Source organism: Molothrus ater, chromosome 1, assembly GCF_012460135.2.
Source record: "Molothrus ater isolate BHLD 08-10-18 breed brown headed cowbird chromosome 1, BPBGC_Mater_1.1, whole genome shotgun sequence".
In the NCBI taxonomy this organism is placed as follows: domain Eukaryota; kingdom Metazoa; phylum Chordata; class Aves; order Passeriformes; family Icteridae; genus Molothrus; species Molothrus ater.
Window position 1 is genome coordinate 81,612,799 of NC_050478.2, and position 22,032 is coordinate 81,634,830.

Sequence of the window (22,032 nt, forward strand, 5' to 3'; positions counted from 1 at the left end):
AAATGTACGGACACAAACAAAAGCAAAAGGCATCTTTTAGCTTTATTTTTGACTGGCAGTGGAGGGTAACAATAAACTGGTTTTTAGGGTTTTTTCCACCACCAAGAAAGGAAAAGGAGTATGAGAAATTAACAGAACTGAAGGTGGGGGTATTGCTTTTTTTTCCCCCCAATAGATTGATTTTGGTGAAGGAAAGACTATTCTATTAGCAGTAAAATGTAGTCCTCAGACCAGTTCAAACAGGTTGCATAATTTTAAATTGATTAAGACAGAGCAGAGCAAAGAAACTTCTACCAGAGTATCTGCTGAGTGCCCTGCTAGGAGCAGTTGCAGTAAGTCAAGGTTGCATATTTGAAAAGAAATGTTCCCTTTGCATTAAGTCCTTTTTCCCGTGGCTAAAAGGAAGAAGAATTTTAAGTTAGAATTTTGTTTAACTGGAGCCTTTACTATTGCTCTGTTTCTGAGTGAGAGAACCAGAGGGGCCTCCTGATTTGTAAAATGATGTGCATTTCTGGGCCAGCACTGACTGTGTGGTGTCATGATAGCAGAAGGTCTCCCACATGCTTACACATTTTTGTTCAATTTTGTCTCATCTGTGGTGATGGTAAGGTAATACAATTTTTTTTCAAAATGTTATGTGTTTTTTAAAATCCTATTACTTTAATGTTATACTGTTTAAATCCCATTTTAACATTGTGTTTATATGGGAAAATGTAGTACACCCTTCTGTGTGGTCTAATTTTCATTTGTGATCTTTGTGTATCAATACTGCCTCCAGTGTGATCTAATGTGGGAGCCAAAATAATTTGTTTTGGAGAAATTCAGACCTTGGGGTAAAAAGTGAGAAAAGTTGTGGGTAAAAGCCCTGCCAATTGCAGTCTGGGCACCAGCTATATGTATTTAGTCTGTGGTAGAGTTTGAAGGTTATCTTAGACAAAGTGTGATTATCTCACAAATTTATCTGCGGTGCAGCTTCTCTTTGCTGCATTGTTTCAAGTTATCTTAGCTTTGAAAGATGATGAGAACTTTGGAATATGGCAGCTTTTCCAGCAGCATTGTTTGTATTTCTGGAGGGAGTATCAGTCTTAAAATGATGATTTCCATATCAAGTTTGGGTGTGTCTTTGATGTTTCTTCTGCTTGTTTGTACTATTTATTTCCTGTAGTCATTCTAGGAAAATTTTAGTGGCTTGCTCTGATGCAGATGTTATAAACCAAATATCTCTTTCTTCTTATATAATTACAAGAGATCAGAAACAATGGAATCATACAAATCCTTGCAGATAAATTTAAACAGGACATGCATCCTACTATTCTGTACTAGTAAGCAAAATCTTTATTTCACAATTTAAATTTTTGGACATTCCTAATGGTGTTTCAAATAGGAGTTTCCTGGTTTTTAGTGAGTTTACAGCAGTTAGTTGTATGTGTATTCCTGATTCATACAATTACATTGTGAATTAACATCAGAATTGTAAGTGTTGCTTGGTGAGTTGTCAAAGATAATGAGAGCCCATACCTGATACTGAAGTTAATGCTGCATTTTAATAAATGTGCCTCAGGCCAGTGTGCCTGTGCCTCTGTTAACTTTCCTGCATAAGTTCTCCCAAAGCTTGAGTACCAAAACTCCAGATGAACGCCAGCTCCAGCTACCAAAATCTCCTGCTGTCTTTTGTGTTATGTTTTTGTATGAAAATTGAATCTCAAACAAACTTGAAATACAGTAACCAAAATCAGATCCAGGTGTTCTTTCTCAGCTGCCTGAGGAGAATGCAGAATCCTGTACTTCATGCTCTACTTAGTGTGGATGTAATAAGTTAATTGAAAATAAGTATAAATTCTGTGGATTGGAGATATGGGAGGAAGGAGAGCTGTGAAAGGAAGTTCACTGTGGGCACAGTGCTGGACAGTTCTGGGGTGTGTTGCCTGCTATTTTAATCCTAGTGCACAGCAAAGCATGGAAGGTGTTTGTTTTCAGCGATGGCTTATGATGAACTAGGCATTGTAATCAAAGTCTTGACAGGGATCCTGCTTGTAAATTAAAACTCTTCTTCCTTAATTTTGTTAGTACCAAACACAAGAAAAAAAAATCTGTTGAGGAGCTTGGAAATTATTGTTTGTGTTCTCCCTGGGATGGTGCCCAGGACTGAAGTGTTTACCTCTTTCTATTTGCTTAGCCTGAGGCATTTGTGATTGCTTCAGCATGGTGAGCAGCCAGGGAGATGAGATGGGAGCTTGCCTGCATGTTGGGTGGCAAAGAGAGGGATAGGCTGCTAGAAGAATGTCAAAGCATTGCATGCTTTCATTGCTGATGGGGAAAACATTTGGTCCTGGGTAAGACTATTTCAGACAAGGCTTGGAATATGTCCACATCACAACAACCATATTTTTGCTATGTCTACAGTCACCTAGAAAAATGAACCCTAAACTCCCCAGCATTCAACTTCATGCTGAAGAGAGAGTAGAAGAGCTAAGAATCTTGCTGGGGGAAGGAGGGAGCATCTATCACTTTGGGATTTATGGTACCAGATGGAGTGTGCAGTGTGATGGATATGTTAAGTTTTGTCTTTGTCTCATGCATGCTGAGATGGAAGAAGGGAATGCATCCATCACTGAAGGAGAACAATCAAAGCCAGAAAAAAAAAATAGCACAGAATATGAAAGCCCTGTAGACAAAGAAACTGTTGCTACTTCTCTCTCTCATATCATAAATGATTTCAGTACATTTGGGCTGGGAACCTAAATGGTATAAACTTTGAGTTGTACCAACCAATGTACATGCACACTTCCCTCCCCAGCCCCCCTTCCCATAAGGTTTAAGAAGTCCCCCCCCCATTTGGAAAAGCAGATTACAAGTAAATTTTTTTCCCTGATACATAACAAATAAAATTTATAGACCTACCTAGGATTTAATATGATCTCCTGTACTTAAAATGGAATGGATATGATTTCTTTAAATAATTTTGGAACACTCAGACTGACAAAGTGGATAAGCCAGCTTTTGGAATAAACTGGCGTGTAAAAACTGGCAGAGTTTTTAAACACTGTGCATTGTAATTGCATTTTGTTGGGATATTATTTCTTCAGCTGCACAATTATGGGAGTCTGCTGCATATTAGCAGACACTTTTCCAATAACCTCAGGCTATATGCACTGAGTTGGATTTTCCTCTTCAGACTATCATCTTGGATTCTCCCAGACTACATACCACTGCTTTTTTTTTTCTTTCTGCATAGCAATGCATGCTGTAAGCAATAGTGAGTGTAATACTTTCTGCATTGTTAGGCAGTGAACATTATCAGCAGCTGCAATATTCAGGATTAGCCTTTTTGTTATTATTTGGCATCTGTGTACCTACATGAATCTGTTCAGTCCTGTTTCTCCAGAAGGCAGCTGGGCTCTCTGAGAGAGCACAACCATAAAGGTTTCCTGTAATTGTCACTATCCTCAGGAGTTCAGTCTTAATTGGAACTGCAGTGTTTCCAGTGCAGTTCGCTGAGATGTATAAAAACTTGCATTTTGTTTGAAGAACGTGGGTTATATAAAAAAGATGTCTTCACATTTTATAATGGGGGGATGGGGTCAGATCAAGGTTCTCAAAGATATACCACAAATCAGTTCCTGAGTGAGAACTATAATCCAGGTCTCATAACCCCTAGCTTCATCCTTGGTCTGCTACCAAGCAGATGTCTCTGAATTAATTATGCTACAGAAAACATATCAGCTGGTATCCTGCAGTACAGCAAATGTATTTCAGAATAGTAAATAAAATCTAGGACTTCCCTGGGGCTTGAACTTTTTTTTCTCTAGGAGGTGTCTGTCATCTAAGCTTTATTTGAATTTTTTAAAACTGAAATGAAAAGGTTCACTGGCTTCTGCCAAAGGTCAGAGTAAACATTATTTTTATGGTTATATATTTACAGATACATTTGCTAAGGACTGATCTTCCATGATATCCATAGTTTTGGTTTTACCTTTCTTAGCTTACTTGCTGCTTTTGGAAAATAGAGGAGCCATGCACTGGTTAATGAAAGAAAGGAAGCAGCTGTCTCATGCAGACTAAATTACACGGAATTCAGTTTTGATATTTTTTCGCAAATTTTCATAGATTTTGGAACACATGATGATCAATGAAATTTAAGATTTACATGCTGGCATCAGCTACCAGCATGTCACTTAAATCAGAGAATCAGTTAAGACATGAAATTACTTGGAAGAATTCCAGAAAAGGAATGACATTTTATTCCAAGAGTATTCCAGGAGTGTTGTGCTCCTGTCTGGGTGGGTGGAGTAATGCTGAGACTATTTATCTTACAAGGTGAAAATAGTAGAAGAGGTAGAAGCAGTACAGTGTTGCATATTGGAAAAGAAAGGAGATTTCTTAAGAAGACCATTGCATGGTATCCTTCTGCAATATTAAAAGGCACAAGCGCACAAACACACAAAACCAAACCAAAATGAACAAAAAAACCTCCAAACCAAATACAATACCTCTATTGAGTTTCATCTTAAGGATACCCAAAAATGCTAGGAACATTTAGTTTTTATCTAAGTCTTGTAGAAATACACACAGAAACAAATTTTGTATACATATGCTACAGTGTTCAATAACTCTTTTCTTTGACTTGCATTATGAAGTTGATTTCTCTGGTCATGACGCTCTTGGCCTTCTGTGTCCTCAGTACTAACAGTGTTGTCTGATAGGTACTAAAACGTTATTCTTGTCAGTATCTTGGAACTGGAAAAGTCTGCCTGGATCATCACACCAGTGAAATTAGGGTTCAAAAAACTTTGTAAAAGTTGGAGACATGTAGGCAGCAAATACCAGTGGCAACAGAGCACTATAGACTTCAGTAAAAGACCAGAGAATCACAAGAATAAATAGTGTCACACTCAAGAGTAAAGATTTTCAGAAGTTTTGCTCTCAAACCAGAGAGATCAGAGTTGTATCAGAAGTGATTTATTTTGAATAAAATTGCTCAGTTGTGTAATTTGCAGAAAGTTGGATAAAGGCCATGTTTTCCCTTCTCTTTGAAGTCTTCATGAAAAACATGACTTCAGTGGGAGCAAGACCACAATAATTTCTCTTTTATTACTCTTTTTCTCCATCTCTACCATTTTAAACAAGGTAATACTGTTTGTTCTTTCAGAAGTCTTAATAATTTATTATACTTTAAAAATGACTATTTTGGGATCATGGTGGGGTTTTTGGAAGAACTAAGTGCTGCTGCTCTTGGACTATAAATCTGTGGTGGTTGGTTAAAAGGCTAAATGAATATTAACAGGTCCAGTCACTTTGACCTCAATGGAGTTAAAACAAGTAGCAGGGCAAGTTCAGTGGCTTTAAATGAGTTATTAGTCAAATTCCTGCTAAACCAGATAAATGTTATGTCATTCTCTTCTGTAATTTTCATCCAGAGAGCTCTGGCTGACTGGTAACTTCACATATTCTGGTCTGTGCTTTCCTGCTAGCAATATGATTCCTGTCCTGGCACTCCAGCCTCTGCATTTTTTCTATTTTGGCCTAAAGGAGTCTGTTCTGGTTATTTTGACTTTACCATGCCTATGGGGTCAGCCTGACAAAGTCAGGATGAATCACATGTACTGCTCATGTGATTTGCATGCGCCCGTGTGTGTGTGCACATGTCCACAGTTGTTCATGCCTGGGAGCTTGTGCTCAGCAAGGTGAGAACAAAGCTGGAACCTAAGAAAGTCCAGGTACTGCTCCTGTTTTGGATGTAATTTCTGAGTTGAACCAGAAGACACATGTGTCAGGACCTGGAAGTTTCCCAGCCCTGCACGTGAAGCAGGAGCAGGCACAGCACTCTGTACACTGAGCTTCTGCTTTGAAGTGTGTGTTTGCAGGTGTCTGTCTGTTTGGGATGCATTTGTATGGGCTGGTTCTGCGGTCTCAAGCAGAGGTGGCTGGGACATGTTCAAGGATGTTATTGATTTTTTTAATTTGTTCTGCTTTTCCCCCACCAAAAATCCCTACATTTATTTTATTTTGGTTTTATTCTGCCCAATATTGTGATTTGGAAAGCAAGTAAGCAAAATGCTGATTTGTAAGAAGGCTATTCCTATTTCTTTCATGTTTCTTATGCCTAGATTCTGCTCAATAATTGCCATCTTTGTGTGTGCATTCTTTAGTCAAGCAAATAAGCTAGATTTAAGGAGAGTTTTTTCCTAATGCAAGGACCTCTTCAGCATGAAGAGAGAAAGATAAGTAGTAATATTTGCTAACATAAATCATAAGGAGAAATGTTAGTATTTGTAGAAGGAACACAAGGTAGTGGATTGCAGTTGCAACCGTTCATCCTTGATTGATTCCTGAAAGTAAGATATATTTGCATAATGCAGGCATGTTTTGGGGGAAGGGAAGAGGAAGGAGAATATTTTTATCCTTTATTCTTACTCTTGTTTTCCTCTCCTTTTCTCAGTTTTGCTACATTTTCAGTTTTGACAAGATTTTCTTTCTTGCCAGATATCAACAAAAGCAAAGAATGTATTCAGTAGTATTTTAATTAGTAAGTGAAGTTTACTTATATTTGTTCAGGTCTTCTGTGCATCGATGCTGAGAACACTGAAGTCTGGAAAGCCCCATCTACCTGGTGTCCCTAACACTTCTACTTTAGCCTCACTGACATCATCCACAGTCACTTGGAACAGAATCCTTAAGTCAGGTTGTCAACTTTGTGGAGTAAAAGCCAAGGCTGGCTGGTGAAATGATGTGGAGCGGGCATGTTCTCATCCCACTTGGTGTCCTTTTTTGTCTTGTGAGGCGCAGCAGGGGTTGTCATTAGGTGTTGTGTGAAGATCCTGAGTGCCTGGGCAAGCTCCCAGGTGTCTGGGTGAGGCGAGGTTCTGCTGTGGCACGCTGCCTGAGCAGCGCCGTGCAGCTGCAGCAGAAGTGGGAAGCCTCGGCGTGCAGATGAGCCACGGTGTCTAGACACGCTGTGATCGTTTCTTTGCTCAGTTCCATGTGGAGCCAAATATCTCTTCAGGTGTAGCAGACAGAGGTGAGCACAGTGCCTGCACCCATGTAAGAGCAAAGGTGGTAAATGTGTTTGTGCTCTCCACGGTGCTCCTGCCAGATTCAATCACACTGCTTGCTCATAACACTGACTTTTGTGCTGTATCCTATCAGCAGCAGGAACCAGCACTCCCACGTGTTTTGCTTTAAATCTTGTGAAGATGTCTTGAAACCTTCCCCTAGTATACACCTAAGTCTATTTTTACCCATTTGCAGAAGTCCCCTTGCTGCCCCATTCCTTTAAATTTGTGGGCTTCTGGGAAGTAAAAATGTACCATGGCTGAATTCCCTTCTTTTGTACCTGTGTTTGTCGTTGAGAGTAGGTACAACAGCTGTTTGGGAAGTGAGTTTGTCTGTTGCTTTTCCTGACCATTTTCATAGAAGTTTTTGTGTTAGACTGAAACTGATCATCTATTCCAGAGTCATTTTGAAAGGAAGGAGTGGGAGACAGAGGCATGAAGCAAAGCCACTCTACCCTTTTTACTTTAGCAACTGATGCTAAACCAAAGCAAAAGTAAACTAAAACATGATTGCATACCTTCCAGTAAAATTGTTTTTTTTTTTGTTTTTTTTTTTTTTTTTTTTTTTTTAGTTAGACTTCTAATTTTGGTGGCTTTATTTACAGTTTCTGTAAGTCTGGTTTGGTGTGGGCTGTGTAGACTGAGTTAACCTAATTTTAGCTTAAATAAGTGAATACTCAGGGTGGTTTCTGGTGTTATCCTATCCACAGCATGGACTGTATTGTGCTTGATGAGAGTGCTTCCACAGTCACGGGACTGCAGAGTTGCCATATGAAGAAGTGTAAGGGAAGCAAGACATGGCTCTGTAGAAATTCAACTTTATGTATTAGTTTTTGTGTGTGTGCATGTTTTCTCTAAATCAATAAGATGGATTCATACCCTGCTTTCCAGTTTTGTTTAGGTTATTAAGATTAGAATAAAAGAAACCTTGTTCAAGCGTTTATTTTGGTCGAATAAAATCTGTTATGTTTATGTAAAAATAAGAATCACGAAGCGAGCAGGTTCAGGTGCTTATAGAAAACACTAGTAGTGTTAGGCTTGTTTGGAAAAATTGAGGTATACAGGCTTCTTTGTAATGTTTCAAAGTCTAATAATTCAGCTGCTCATTCTGGTGTAGTGAGTGCATACATAAATCACTAGCACACTGCATCTTGGAGATGGGTTGCTTGTAGTTGTCTGTAGAACTTGCTGAACAGTAACAGTTATAATTAATTACTTGACAGACTGAATGTCTCAGAGTAGTTTGTCATCAACATGCACTGGTGACTGGTAGTTTGAGTGCTGAGGTGTTTGAGCATTGTCTGGTACACAGTAGTATAAAAAGCAGAATTTGGTCCTCTTCCAAGTTTTAAATTTGTCCTTGCCTTTCTGAAAAGTGGGAGGCAAAGAAAAGGTGATGCAATGTCTTGTTGAAAATATAAGCTTCTCCTACCACCTTGGTCTATGAAATTGAAAGTGACTTTATGTACTGCAGCTTTGCTTGATCCCTGTGCCTTGGAGAACACCATCTAAATCTGTTTTTGGCAACTTCTACAGCTGAATTTCACAGAGAGGTCTGTATATGTGCACATATGATATAAATGATATGATAAAATTCTTAATTTGGGATAAAATATGTAAATTGTAATCTGAAGTACTTGATGATAGGGAGAATGAGATTCTTGAGAAATTTTGATGTGGTAAACAGAAATCTGAATCTTTGTTGTCCAGTCTGGAGAGTTCTTCTTGCTGTATGATGTTTCCAAACATTTCTATGGTTATGCATTTGGCAGACTTCCTGAGACTTTCATAGGTCAGGAAAGCATTGGAAAAAAATCACAAACACTTCCAGTCATCTAGTGCAGTCATTTCATATAAGTGAGTAAACAGAGCGGAACAATGACTCCTTTTTTGCCTCATGTCTCTGTTTAGGTTCAAGGGTGAGCTGTTGATTGCTGGTGTGTTTGTTCTGTTCTGTAGACGTTCTCAATCGAGGAAACTAATGCTTTAATTGGACAGAGGACTACTGTTTTTTCTTGTGAAGTGCCTTTTTCTTGAGGTGCTGAGAGCAGGAAACTGCTATGGGATTCCTGTCTTGCTGTTTCACGTAGAGATAGCACATGATTGATTAGCAGTATTTTATTTGGTTCAATAAATAAATAAAAGCAAGATCATTTTTTGAATATTTATCTTGTATTTGTCATTCCTACAAGATGGGTTAATGTCTTGAAATGTCCTTAATGGTGCATCGCTCTCGCGAAAATGCCTTTTGTATTGTTTTGAGATATTAGAGAGTAACTATGTTTTTCTTTTGAACTTTGTTTTATGGAAAGGTGGAAGAATACTGAAGTTTTACCCACCTGAATTTTGTTATGGATTTTACTCAGGGACAAATTTAAGTCTGTGTATTAGACACATTTAATTTTAGTGCTATTAAGGCACCAAGGCAAAATTTTATAGTAAGGATTTTTCTCAAATTCATGTCTCGTGGATTTTGGTAATTCTGCAGCAAATATTCCTTTTCTGATTCTCATCCCAAGCTGCCAGGTATTTTAAAAAATGATTTTTTTTTCAATCTCTTTCCATTTGCTTCTTCTTCACATTGTGTAGTTAAAGTGCCTTACATTTCTAATTTATTGGCTTGGGAGACATGTTTTATGTCTGCAGTAAATGTCTGAGAATTGCTGATGAGCTGCCTCCTCAATATCTATTATCTCTCTTCTGTGTTTCCTTAACTCCTAGGAGCCTCCAACGTAGACCCAGGACCCCACTTTGGCTCTGCACAAACGCTGAACAGAAGCAGTATATGATTACAGAGGGATGGTGACTAAAAGGTGGGTAAGAGACTGTATTTTGTTCAGTCAGTAGATGATAATGTCATGGAGGGATGATGTCTGGAAAAAAGACTTGTGATGTGACTTTGTAGACCATTACAGTTGTTCTGCCTCTCTTTTCCCTAAGCTAAGGAAATTCATCAAATGGAAGTGGGAGGAACGAACGAAAAAGAACCTGCAATTCTCCTCTCTTCTTACCTCTCTTGAATTGTGCTTAACCTCAAAAAGGGAAACTATGTAAAAATGGGGATGTTTGTTTACAGTGACTTTGAAAGAGTAATGTGTTTGAAGGTCACTATTTCAAGATGCTGTTTTGGAGGCTCCACACAAACACTTGAACATCAGTCTAAAAACATCTTAGGAAAAGGAAGCCTGTATAGCTAAATGACCAGGTAGAGGAGACTATTAAAAGCAAGAGAAAATCTTAAAAAAAGCTGTGTCTATGTTCAAAGAAGGAAATAAAACCAAAACGTTCCCCTATCTGGCTAAACAGAAGTTAATGAATGCTTTTTTAACCACACCAAGAGCAGGAGGCCAGCTGGAGACTCTGTGTGGCCTGTGTGTAATGACTCTATGGCAGCAAGGATCCAAGATAAAGCTATGGCAGAAAACTTAGTAATTCTTGTGTGTATGTGCTCACCACTAAAAAGTGCGGAGTGGTTCCTGTTTTGGAAACTTTCTTAGGTTAGGAGAAACCTTCTTAGATTTAGGAGATTGCCTTTCTTTAACTAATTTAATGTTCTCAGTTTAGCAGGTCCAGATGTAGTCTGCCCAGTTGTTTTAGGAATGGTAGAGTGAAATAGACCAGCTTCTGACTGTGGTATGCAGCCCCTTGCTTTTAAGTGTCTCGCCAGTTGAATACTTGAAGATGTCTAATTTCATACCACATTTCAGAAAGCGTTCATATGGACTCAGGGAGTCTAAAAACCAGTGAGTCACCTGTTTAAACTGAGTGGATTAATTAAAAAATTAGATTAGTATCTCTGTTTTAGAAAGAGCATTGAGTATTACAGTGGAGATACTGAGAAAGGGTTGATTTCTGTGAATTAAAGCCCGATTAAGAGGATGTTTAAGACCTGGTGAACAGGTTAATATTATCCTTCAACTACTTGAAGGATGTTTACAAAGATTATGGAGCCAAAGTTCCTAGTTCTGGCAAACCAATAGCAGGAGGTTAACATACACAGATTGAAATGTTCTGATTGGACATTGTAGGTAAACCTTTTTCTGTAGGAGTGTAGTGCAGCACTGAATAAGACATGGGTTTGAGGTGGGGGTGGCACCTCTACTAGTAGAGCTTTCAAGTCTTAGCTGTACAGTGCTATGGCTGACCTGATCTTCTGTGGCTTTTAATGGCTAGACAGACTGTCTGACTGGAGGACTCCCAGAGATCTTATGTAGCCAGAATTTTTGTGATTTGAAGTCAAATCACAGAAATGGCCTGTGGTCTTTGAAGGAGACAACTGGCATGCAGGTGAAAGACATCGTTGGATGTATTGTACTACCTAAATGATGAAAATTGATTTCATATTCAAAGTTCTCTTGAAAATTTTTTAAAGGAACTAAACAGGCACAAGTTAAGGAGGAGGACTGTGTTATTAACTTATTAACTGTTTTAATAATTGTTTAAATGGTAAGGAAAAAAGCTTCAGGGGAAAAGTGTGTTGGAAATCACCAATGGATTCCATAGATAGCTCTGTGAGTGCCCGGGGGTATTTTCATATTTATAAGTGACTTGGGACAAAAGTGTGGTGACAAGGTTTATTTCTGAAACTAAGTTTTATGGGACAAAAGAAGGTAAAAAAAAAAAAAGGGGGCAGACTGAAACAAACACAAAAGAACTATGTAAAACCAAATGGCCATTAAAATAATAGAAGAAATTCAGGATCAGTAATGTTAAAGTATTTTGAGTTAGCTTGAGGCCTTGGGACTATAAGCAGCAATTTATTGAAAAAATCACCTCTATATTTTAGGAGCAATTGGGAAGCAAATTTATATCAGGAATTACTCTAAGAGGAGAGAAATTGAAATATTAGACCACTTTCTAAATCTGTGAAGTGTTTGTGTCTTAAAGATGGTGTGCTGTCCTGGTCTCCTTATCTCAGAACAAGTGAAGTAGAACAGGAAAAGTTTCAGAGAAAGGCAACAAAAACAAAGAAGGGTAGCAGGATGCAGAAGACATCAATGGAACAGTATTCCATGCAAGAACAACTAACTAGATGAGAGCTTCCAGACTGGAAAAGAGAGAATGACCAGGTCCTAATGCTAGGTGTTTGCAAAATTATAGGAGTTGTGAGGTGTGTGGATGAGAAATGAATACTCAATGCCACCTAATTTTTGTATTAGAAGAGAGATGAGCTGAAACAGGCAGGGAGCAATCTTAAAGCTAGGAAAAGAAGTGTTTTGTTTTGGGATTTTTTTTTTTTTTTGCATAGTGTGTAAGTTCTGAAATTCCTTGCCACAACATGATGTGTGTGCTGCATGGGTATAAAGAGCTTCTGAACAAATAAGGAAAAGGAGGTGGAAGAAAAAAAAAAAGAATTGATAAACAAAGGTACTATCCCCAGATAAGAAAATTACTGAGCTGCAAATTAGGGAAAGTATGAAGTGTTTTGGGGAGAGTGAAAGAGAATTTTTGCTTGTGGCTGCTCTAAACATCTGCTCTTAGCTGCTTCTGAAGATGGAGTAGTAGGTCAGGCTGGATGTTTTGTCTGAGTTGGTTTTGTCATTTCTGTTGGGTTAAACAGCCAGCCTGACCCACTGTGGTGGTTCTTCAATGCTGTCTTATAAACAGTAAGGTTGCAGGGTGCAGTCCCAGAAGAGAACTCTGTTACTAACACTATTTTAAAAAATGCTAAGCTGTTATGTAATTTGAGGTCTCCCACAGAGCTTGGAGCCTTTTCCCTCATTTTAAGATAAATCCTTTTAATCTTGTTTTGGCACTTGATAAATTACAATTAAATTTGCTTTAATATGTTCAAGCTGTTTCTTTGAGAGTTCAATTCTTAGTCAAAAAATCTCTGTTTACCCTGTTCTCTGTGCAGTCTGTAGTGCCTGTCAGGGAGCGAGGAATTACCAGAACACTTTTTCTCAATCTGTGAGTTCTAGTGAGACCCATTTTGGTGTAGAGACAGTAAACTTCAAGGGAAGAGATAAGCAAGATGAAATTGCAATGCCTAAAGGAAGTACAAAGAGAAGGAGAAACCGCTGATAAATTTGGAGATTCTTTTGTGCTTGTGAATTAACTTGAGAAGAAAAGCATTGGAGTTATATTATCATGATCAAAGGGGAGAGGCTAAAAGTGACAGCATGTCATAATGATAGCAGTTTAAATGTCTGGAACAGATCAGGTTATTGGAAGGAAGATGGTCATGGGAGAAAATTAGAGGAAAGTAGGTGAATTGATCTTAAGGAGTTGAATGAAAACATGTAAACAAGGTTGAGGAACTACTGAATAAAGTTCTGAAGAGTTAACAGAATTTTAGGAGCTTAGAGAGGAGTGGATACTGGTAATGAAAGCAGCTATGTTTAGTTTTCCATCAGTGGTTTACGCATGTGAGATGGATGGATCCATGCAAGTATTGAAGAGTGTTCCAACTTCCTCTACCAGTATGCGTATTTCCTCTGGGAATCCTTCCAAGGGGACTTGAAATCAAAAAGAATTTGGAAGGGGATTTTTTTTTTTATTAGGTCAGAGAAGTTAGTTGCTCTTGGCAAAAATTAATTTTGTTAAAACAGTAGCAAAAATGAATCTAAAGAAGCTGAAATGGAGACTGAGAATTTCTAAGTAACTTGGCCAAGACTTGGAAAGACAAAAATGATATCAAAATTTCAAATAGTAATGTACAGTCCTGAGGAAAGAGTATTTTTCTTGGCAAGAGGGGATACAAAGGTGTGGGTTAGATATGGATGGATGGGAATTGCAGAATAAGAGCAGTTAAAAGGGAAATAAGAAGAATTATATAACACAAGTCATTATCAATTTAAAGTAATGCTTAGGTCAACCATTTCTCCACCCACCTAATTCTTTGACCTCATCCATTTATGAAGAAAAGTTCCTCTTGGGCTTCTGACTCTTCTGGTGTCTTCCTTGTGGCTCTGTGTGTGTAGTGATGAGGGTTTCCCTTTGTGCAGGACCTGTGGAATTTTAACAGATGAAGCATAACAATGAAAAGCTTGTTAGTAGTAGTTGTTCTTTGTTACAAGAAATCTGCATGCAGCAATAGCAATTTCAGAGTAGAAGGAACTTCATTCTCTATTAGGAACTTTGTGCCTGGTGTGTAGCATAACTGCAGATCACTGAGCTGCAAACAGCTTTGTACTGAAGTGATGAATTGGGCTGTGCTTGAATCTGCATATGAGGTGAAGAAGGATCAGGGAGGGATGGATGAGGTCATTGTGCCTAATGGAAAACTCTTTGTTTCTTGCTGCAGAGAATGAGACTCTTCCCATTAAAGCCAATTAAATCTCTGAGATTAATGGCATCTAGAAGCAGGGTTTTAACACCTGGTGTGAAACTAAATGATCTTTGATTTATAATCTTAATCTTTCTATTTTTTTCTTATGCTTTAAAGTCTAGTTAGGGGTAAAATTCAGCTTCCCCCCCCCCCACTGGCACAACTGCCCTCCTTTAGGTCACACTCCTTCCAATAGAGATGCTACCTTTAATTATTCCAGATACCTCTCATTAGCCTAAAGTCTCATGGGATGCTTTCTCTTGTTGTGATGATTGAAAATGTCATAAGAATTTGTAGAAAAGGGCACTGTTTCAAGACTTTTTGAACCGCCTCTGTTGATCCATGTTTGGTGGATTTATATTTTTTTTTTCGCATGACAGAGATTTTTCTACTCGCAGTGTGTGCATTAAAATATGTATAATCTGTTTGCTCTGGAAGCCCTTTTGGCAATGATGCTGAAGCAGTTTGAATTATTTTTCACTCAGAATTCAGATTGTATCTTTATAAAATGTGGTGAAATCCAGTGCTGGAAAGCATGCAAGATTGACAGCCCTGGAAATTGAAATCCCTGTTAATCCATGTACTAGCTAGCACAGCCTAGCTGGAGCAGACTCTCTATCTTGGCAGCACAGCTCATGGTTAACCTGATGAGATGACCTCTGTTTCAGTTATTTGTTGTTTACAGAGCACTGAAGGTTTGCAAAGATTTTTCACAGTAAAAGCAACGTGTTTCAATTTCTTTTTTCAACATCTTTCTACATGGTGTGTTTATTACAGTATAAATACAGGTTTGTGTCTTTTAAAAAAGCAGAGCTATGAACTCTACCCTGAATTTCTTCTGTAAAAGAGGTGTTTGTGTGTGTCTGTATTATTGGTTGTAGAAATTGGTAGGGCTGTAGTGAAAGAAACAGAATGCATCATGGTGACATTAGCAATGTAAGGATTTCTGCTAGATCGCTCTGCTGTCCCATCAGCATCATGGTGAAAGTGGCATGTGACAGGAGAAGAAGTTGGCCATGTATGAAAGGATGGGGGGAATTCGTTCCTGTATCCAAATGTGCACCTCAAAAAGAGTCCCATCCTCTCTCTGGGGGGAAGCATGCAGGGGTAGAGCATAGCAACCACATCATGCTAGGAAGTTTAGTAATACTCTTTGCTAAGTTGAGTATCATTCTCACTTAAATGTCTGTCTTCTCAAGTTACGCATTTCCTAACGCTGCCAGAAATTGCCAGTTTTTACGTGGCCAGTTGTATACAATGTATGCAAGTTTCCTTGTTGGGTGTGGGGTTTTTTGTGTGTCCAGTCCCTTTTCTTTTTGAACCTCTCTAGATCAAATCCTGCATTTTATCATTGCATGAGGTACCCAGGGCAAAGGCATTTCTTCTTCAACATTTTCCCTCTGGGCTCTTTGTTTTTAATTCCCGCAATAGATTCCATAGACCTTTCTCATACCTGTGATACTTGTATGTATTTGCACCACTGCTGCATAAAGTGACACTTTTCTGCTCTGACTCTTCAACACCACACCCACAGCCAAAGGGAAGGTTTTATTTGTAAAATATTTTATTGCACTTGTGTTTTACCTTGTGCTATTAGTAGACACCATTTCCAAGGATTCCTTTTCATTTGTTTGTTTAGTTTTTTTTGTTTTGGTATTCCTTCAAGAGCTTTGATCTTGGACCGTGGTCCTGGAAGTAGATTTAACAACACGTCTTTCTGTAGCAATGTGCAATTGACATCAATGCAGAGACTTAGTAAATAGACGAGAAAGATTATAACTGCAAAAAGCTTACAGTTGAAGAGATTGAGACTGTGTGATTTTAATATTTGAGAGCATTTTTAGTACCACTGTCAGGTGAAGAAAGGAAATAAAAGCAGATGCAGGAAAGGAAATGTAGTGTTTTAGCATTTTATTGGTGTTTACATGAATACCCTCTTCTGCTGATGACAGCATGTTTTGGTTACCTTAAAAAGGAGAGGAACTGAGGTCTACAGAGACTAGGAGGATGAGGGTGGATGGAGTAGGGAAGCACAAAAATGTGTACAGGTCCTTCTGTATATGTTTTGGGGGTGTGTATATATAATATATATTTTTGGTACTCTCGGGCAGCACTAAGGATTCTGGAGACTGCACGTCATCCAGCCTTGGCATAAAATGAAGGGATGGTCTGGAAGTTTCCCTTTAAGCAGCTGTGGGGGTTCTAGAAAAATTGGATACAAACAAATCAGCCCAAGAAAGCTAAATCTATGCCTTTACTGTTAGTAAAATCTGAGCAAAGATGCAATCATCCTATGTGTTTCTATTTAGGGGCTGAGGGTGACCTTGACACATTTGGTCTCTGAAGTGTGGATTCCTCAAAAGGAGCAGTCAGAGCTATGTTTCAGTGTATGCAATCTGTGCATACATACTGTATGCTTATAAGATTCCAAAGTGATAAATGAAAAATGATGGCTACAAAGCTACCAAAGTCATTTTGTATATGATGGAGACATCAGTGACACTTCATGTAATTTAGTCTTTGACTGATGAAAGCTGTCAGCCACTGAGCAACCATCGGGATAGATGTCACTAAAGAAATTGAATTTTCACAACATTGTTAGTTTGGTTTTTTTTTTTTAGGGAATAGATTTTTTTCCTGAAAGCTTGTAAATGGAAATCATTACAAAGATCATTATCATTAAGAATTAGATAAACCATGGAAATTAAAGCAATCTAAATAAAATAAGAGGATTTTTCAGGCCGGGAAAAAATAGAGTGTATTTATATCATTATTTTTGAGACACAAATACACAGAGCAGGACAGTGTATGCTCTGAAGAAAACCCACAAGAGGTTTTCCTTTATTGAAACAAGTAAGTCAAGAGCCATTCATTCCTCATTTAACTTTAGGCTATTTGACATCTCCTTATTTGTTGTTTCACATTGAGAGCATTACACCAGATAGTATATGAGTTCTGTTGTGTCAAGTTTTACTACTTTTAAACATACTTAAAAATATAACTTAAATTTTTAACCATTGTATTGAAGGAAGAAAATAAAGTTATGATTTATTCTCTTTAGAAGAACTTTTTCTTTCTCTCTCTTTTTTTTCCTTCTTTTTTTTTTTTCATGTTGTGATATATTTTAAGATCTAGTAAAAAATAAGCAAGTTTGTATTTACAAGGTTCAGGCATGTGCAGGGATGTTCCTCATCTGTGTAAAACCTCTGTATGGGAATACATGGGGTCTTGAGTATAAGCATTGTAGTAATAAAGAATTTGACCTTTTGTTTTTGCAAACTCTGATGGTTTGGATATTTCAGCTATAGGATGGTCTTTGAAAATCTTTGTGCCTTCCGTTGTTTTTAATTTTACATGGTTTATTTCAAGAAAAGATTTATTAACTTTATTTCACAGAAATTTTAAAATATCTGTATCTTACTACAGGATTTAGTGAGTAACTAAAAATGTGGATGAACTTTCAGAAAGATCTAACAGAAACAATTTTTTTTCCTTCTGGCTTCTTATTCCAGGATTCTGATAGCTTTGTCAGGGTTCCCTATGTTTCTGATTAACATCTTCAGAAGACAGAACTGATGCAGAGAGGAACTGTCTGATTTTTCTGTTGCAGTTCTAACTGAATCAGAGATCTATATGCAAGGTCTGATATAGAAGAGTGTCATTTGGATTGGTGGGAACCCCCTTTGCTTATAGTCATGGGAGTTAATCATGGGATTAGAGGAAACATTAAACAGTGCTTTCATGTGTGTGTCAAATCTCTGTAGTGTGTGGTAAAAATCTTGTTGATGTATAAATTAAATAAATCATCATCTTTGCATGGTAGTGTTAAAGGGCTACAAAGTGAAGTAGCAGCCTACTTGTCCCTTATGCAATCTGCTCTGGTGGGAGGTGTCTCTGCCTATGGGATGCCCTGACCAGGGTTGGACCTAGGTGATCTTTAAAGGTCACTTTTAACCAAAGCCATTCTGTCATTATCTGATACTAATTGTATATTATTTGTACTAATTTGCATAATCTGTGCAGACTGAACCATTGGATGGTTCAGGCCACCTATCCCATTGGATCCCTCTGTTGCTTATCTAAGAACTGGTGAAAGAATCCAGAAGCCTGGTGAGATACCTGTGTGTTTTGAATGCTTACCTTGATAGAAAAGCCACACATAAATGAATAGGTGGGGAACAGGAGTGCTCTGTAGCAGAGATGTGGGATGGGAGCTCTGAGCTGCCTTACCTCTCCTTGTCTTTCATATCAGTCTGCTAAACCTGTGAAAGCAGAATATATTGGTTATTGATAGAAAGAAACAAATCAAAAGCTGGTAATTAGCTGGGAGTTGAGAGGAGTTGGGAGTCTGAAATGCATTGGCAGGTGAGGCCATGGGGCTGAGTGGATTTGCCATAAAAGTTGTGCTCTCCTCCATTGTATTTTGGTTGCCTTAGTTCTGCACCACCCTGCATTTGCTGAGAAGTGTTTATTTAATACCCAGTGCCCTTTAAAACTGTACCAAAGACCTTCAGGACTGAACCTACTGCAAGAAGATGAAGTTGCCTTTATTATCTAACTGAAGTAGGCTGTCACAATAGTCATTTTGTGACACTTTGGAACTTTTCCAGTAGTTCTTTATGGTAGTAACTGCTTTAATATAATCTTTATTTTGGAAGTTTGCCTAGTATTAATGTGCAGAACACCCACTAACAGTTTTGTTTTAACAGTAAAATTTTGTCCTTTAGATTGCTGATTCACATTTAAAATGTATTATATAAAGTTTCTATGAGAGCTAAATACCAGGTACTGTCAAGTACTTTTATGCAGTGATAAACTAAATGACAGAGAATTGTTTTAAGTTGGATATAATTAAAAAAAAAAAACCCAGCTATTTGAAATTGCTGTATCATGGTCTTCCTTCTGGTTTCTCTTTACATCCATGTGCAAATTTTGGCACACTTTTTAGTACAGTTTACAAATATAAAATAGTATGTCCAGATGGCTACAGCAATAATCTGTGATGCGATGATCTTCTTTTTTAATTATTCAACACATGTGACTCCAGTCTCTCTGTGGCATTTTCCCAATTTATATAGAATGCAACAGCTAAGCTTGCATTACTTTCTTATTGCCTCTTTTTTTACCTGCTTCAATTAACTTTGCCTTTGCTTGAAACTACTTTTGTACATCTTCCAGATTTGACCATCTCCCAGTCCTGAACTTGTGCTTTTAGTTCAATCAAGCTATGTTTCTAAATGGGTTTTTTAGTGTTTTTTTAGTTTTTTGGACAGCTTTCAAAACACAAGCTTTTGTAATTTAAGAGTATTTTATATATAATGAAGTTTCAGTACATTGTTAATGTAAATTAAGTCACAGCTTTACTTGTAGTTGTGACCCTGGTCCCACATAGATTCTTAATTCTCATTGGTGAAATTTCAAAATTCACTTTCTCTGTGACTGAAAAGCTTGCAGTATGAGACTCAGACCTTAGCAGAAAATGGAAACATGACTGTACTTGGTCAGAGGGGCATCCAGCCCAGCATCTGGTCTTAGGAGTAGATAGCACATGGCTCAGAAAGAGGGTAAGACCATAGCAAGCAGCAAGTGGGATTTTCCCAGAACATTGTTTCAGTTTTAGGCTCAGGAAGTTCCTGAATTTCACACTGCAAAATGGGAGTTTCTAAATATTTTATAGCTAGCAATGGGTCAATTTTCTGAAGGTCTTCCTGACCCCATTTTGAAACTCTGTAATTTTTTTAAATGAACGGGGGCCCTGTTGTACGGGCTCTGTTCTGAACTCCTGTTACTCTCAGCACTTGAAACTGTATTTTTCCTACAGAACAGCTTGTGTTCCATGTCATGATGGTGTTGACAGTCTGTTGGGCCCTAAGAAAATGTGTTTGGTTTGTCAATAATAGTACCAACTGGAAAAGGAGCAGGCAAGTGTTGTGTAGAGAGAAAAGAGAAGATGAAATGCAAGGCTCTGTGCATTGATCCCTTATTTGCTACAGTTTTTCCTTCTCCATTTCCTTTTCCTGCTCCAGCTGACACTTTTGGCCTTTCCTGGATCACTTTCACGTCGTGCCTTTCCTTTGTTAAACCTCTTCTGTTTCTTCTTTCACTTTTCAGACTTTTATTTGCAAAAATCATTACCATTTCATTTTTTCCCATTATTTTGTAAAAGAAAACTTTGCTGACTTTGTAGTTTGTCAGAGGTGGAGTATCCTTCCTTTTATTGCCTCGTTTGTGATGGGCAGTCTAAGGATCAGAGTTCAGTGGATGTTCTGGGCGTGGTTTGGGGAAAGGCTCTCTCAATGACTAGAACAAGGCACTACATATGAGTGGAAGGAAACTTTAAGTAGGAATCTGTATCTTGGGAGGATATCAAAAAGGCTAAGGAGCTATTGGATAACTAAGAAAAAAAAAAGGGATTTCAAAAGAAGTGCTGAGATTTTGTTGGAACTTGGGCTTAGTCTGTGCTGATTTGACTTTATTCCTACCCTAAATAGCCTGTGGTTCTTGCCTGCATGGTCTTGCTGGGTTGGCCTGTACGCTTGCTCAGGGGGCTGAGCTCCACGGGCTCTACACCCCACTGATGAGGCAGAGAAGCCTACAATGTGATAATTGAGTTCCAAGGTGTTGTTACAAACTCCTACCTTCACTCAGGCCAGTGTTCTTGAAGTAGTGCTTCCTTTGCTGAAATCACAAATATCAGCTCTGGGAGAAGTGCTGGGGAAATAGCTTTGATGACAGATTCTTGTTTTATGACTTGTCACCCCTAGCTACAGATATTAGCTGTCTTTTGGCAGAATGTCACTATGAATTCAAGGACTGATTTTTGACTGTGCTAGTCCATGACAGCTGATGGCTGTCTGCCTCTTGCAGAACTTAAAATTCATGCCACTGCAGAAGTGAATGACAGTATTAAAAAAAAGTTGAAGGAACTCAGTAATCATTTTTTTAATTGAAGCTGACTCTCACTTTATGCAGATACAAATTAGAATATGCTACTCTGCTGCATAGTAAACAGTCTCCATTGCTGGGTCCAGTGATAACACTTGATGGTGTATGGCTGGCTTATTTCACTGAAGAAGATCTGTAGCTTCCAGTCTCATCTCAATGTTTAGTGAGGTGATCTTTGAGCTATTGCTCTAATCTAATTGTGTATCTGACTGATATGCAAATTGTTTTTCTAAAGGTATACTGAGTAAGGAATGTATTTCTAAGTAATTATACTATAAAGAGGTATAGGTTCAGGGTTTTCGTGCATTTGACAGGAAATAGTATGTGCTACAGTAAAAACAACTGCTTGGGGGATTTTTTTGGCTTTTTTGTTTCTTGTTTTTTTGAAAGAGCCCTCTTGATGCCTGCTCCTGGCCTCCATCCCTTTTTTCGTCTGAGCTCTAGGGCTTGTCACTACTGGTGAATTGAAAGCATACACATTGCCTTAGAATTTAGCTAAATTTTTTGGTAGGTGTGGTGACAGTGTTCTTTTCTCTAACAATCTTCCTCTCAAATGTTTTGCATTGGTTTGAGGAGTTTGGCTCTAAAAAAATCAAGAAGAATTACAGAAAGAGGCACTGAGCTCCATTGCAGTGGTATTCATGATGCCCTCTTTCTTGATTTGTCTACATGCTTACTAGTGATACACAGCAGTGTGGCCTTTTTTTTGGTGAAGAGGAAACAACAGTTCCTGTTTTCTTGTCACTTGCAGCAGCAAGCAAGTGT

The 22,032-nt window shown here is 38.2% G+C and overlaps 1 protein-coding gene across 4 annotated transcripts in view; it reads left to right on the plus strand.

Annotated features, from left to right (window-relative positions):
* The window catches only part of SEMA5A (semaphorin 5A), a 313,729-nt gene that overhangs the window by 71,559 nt on the left and 220,138 nt on the right, over positions 1-22,032 (plus strand). For all 4 annotated transcript variants that reach the window (XM_036406161.2, XM_036406172.2, XM_036406169.1 and 1 more), the window contains one exon: positions 9,774-9,865. The gene's annotated coding sequence lies outside the window, so the exon portion shown is untranslated. The remainder of the gene's footprint in view (positions 1-9,773; positions 9,866-22,032) is intronic.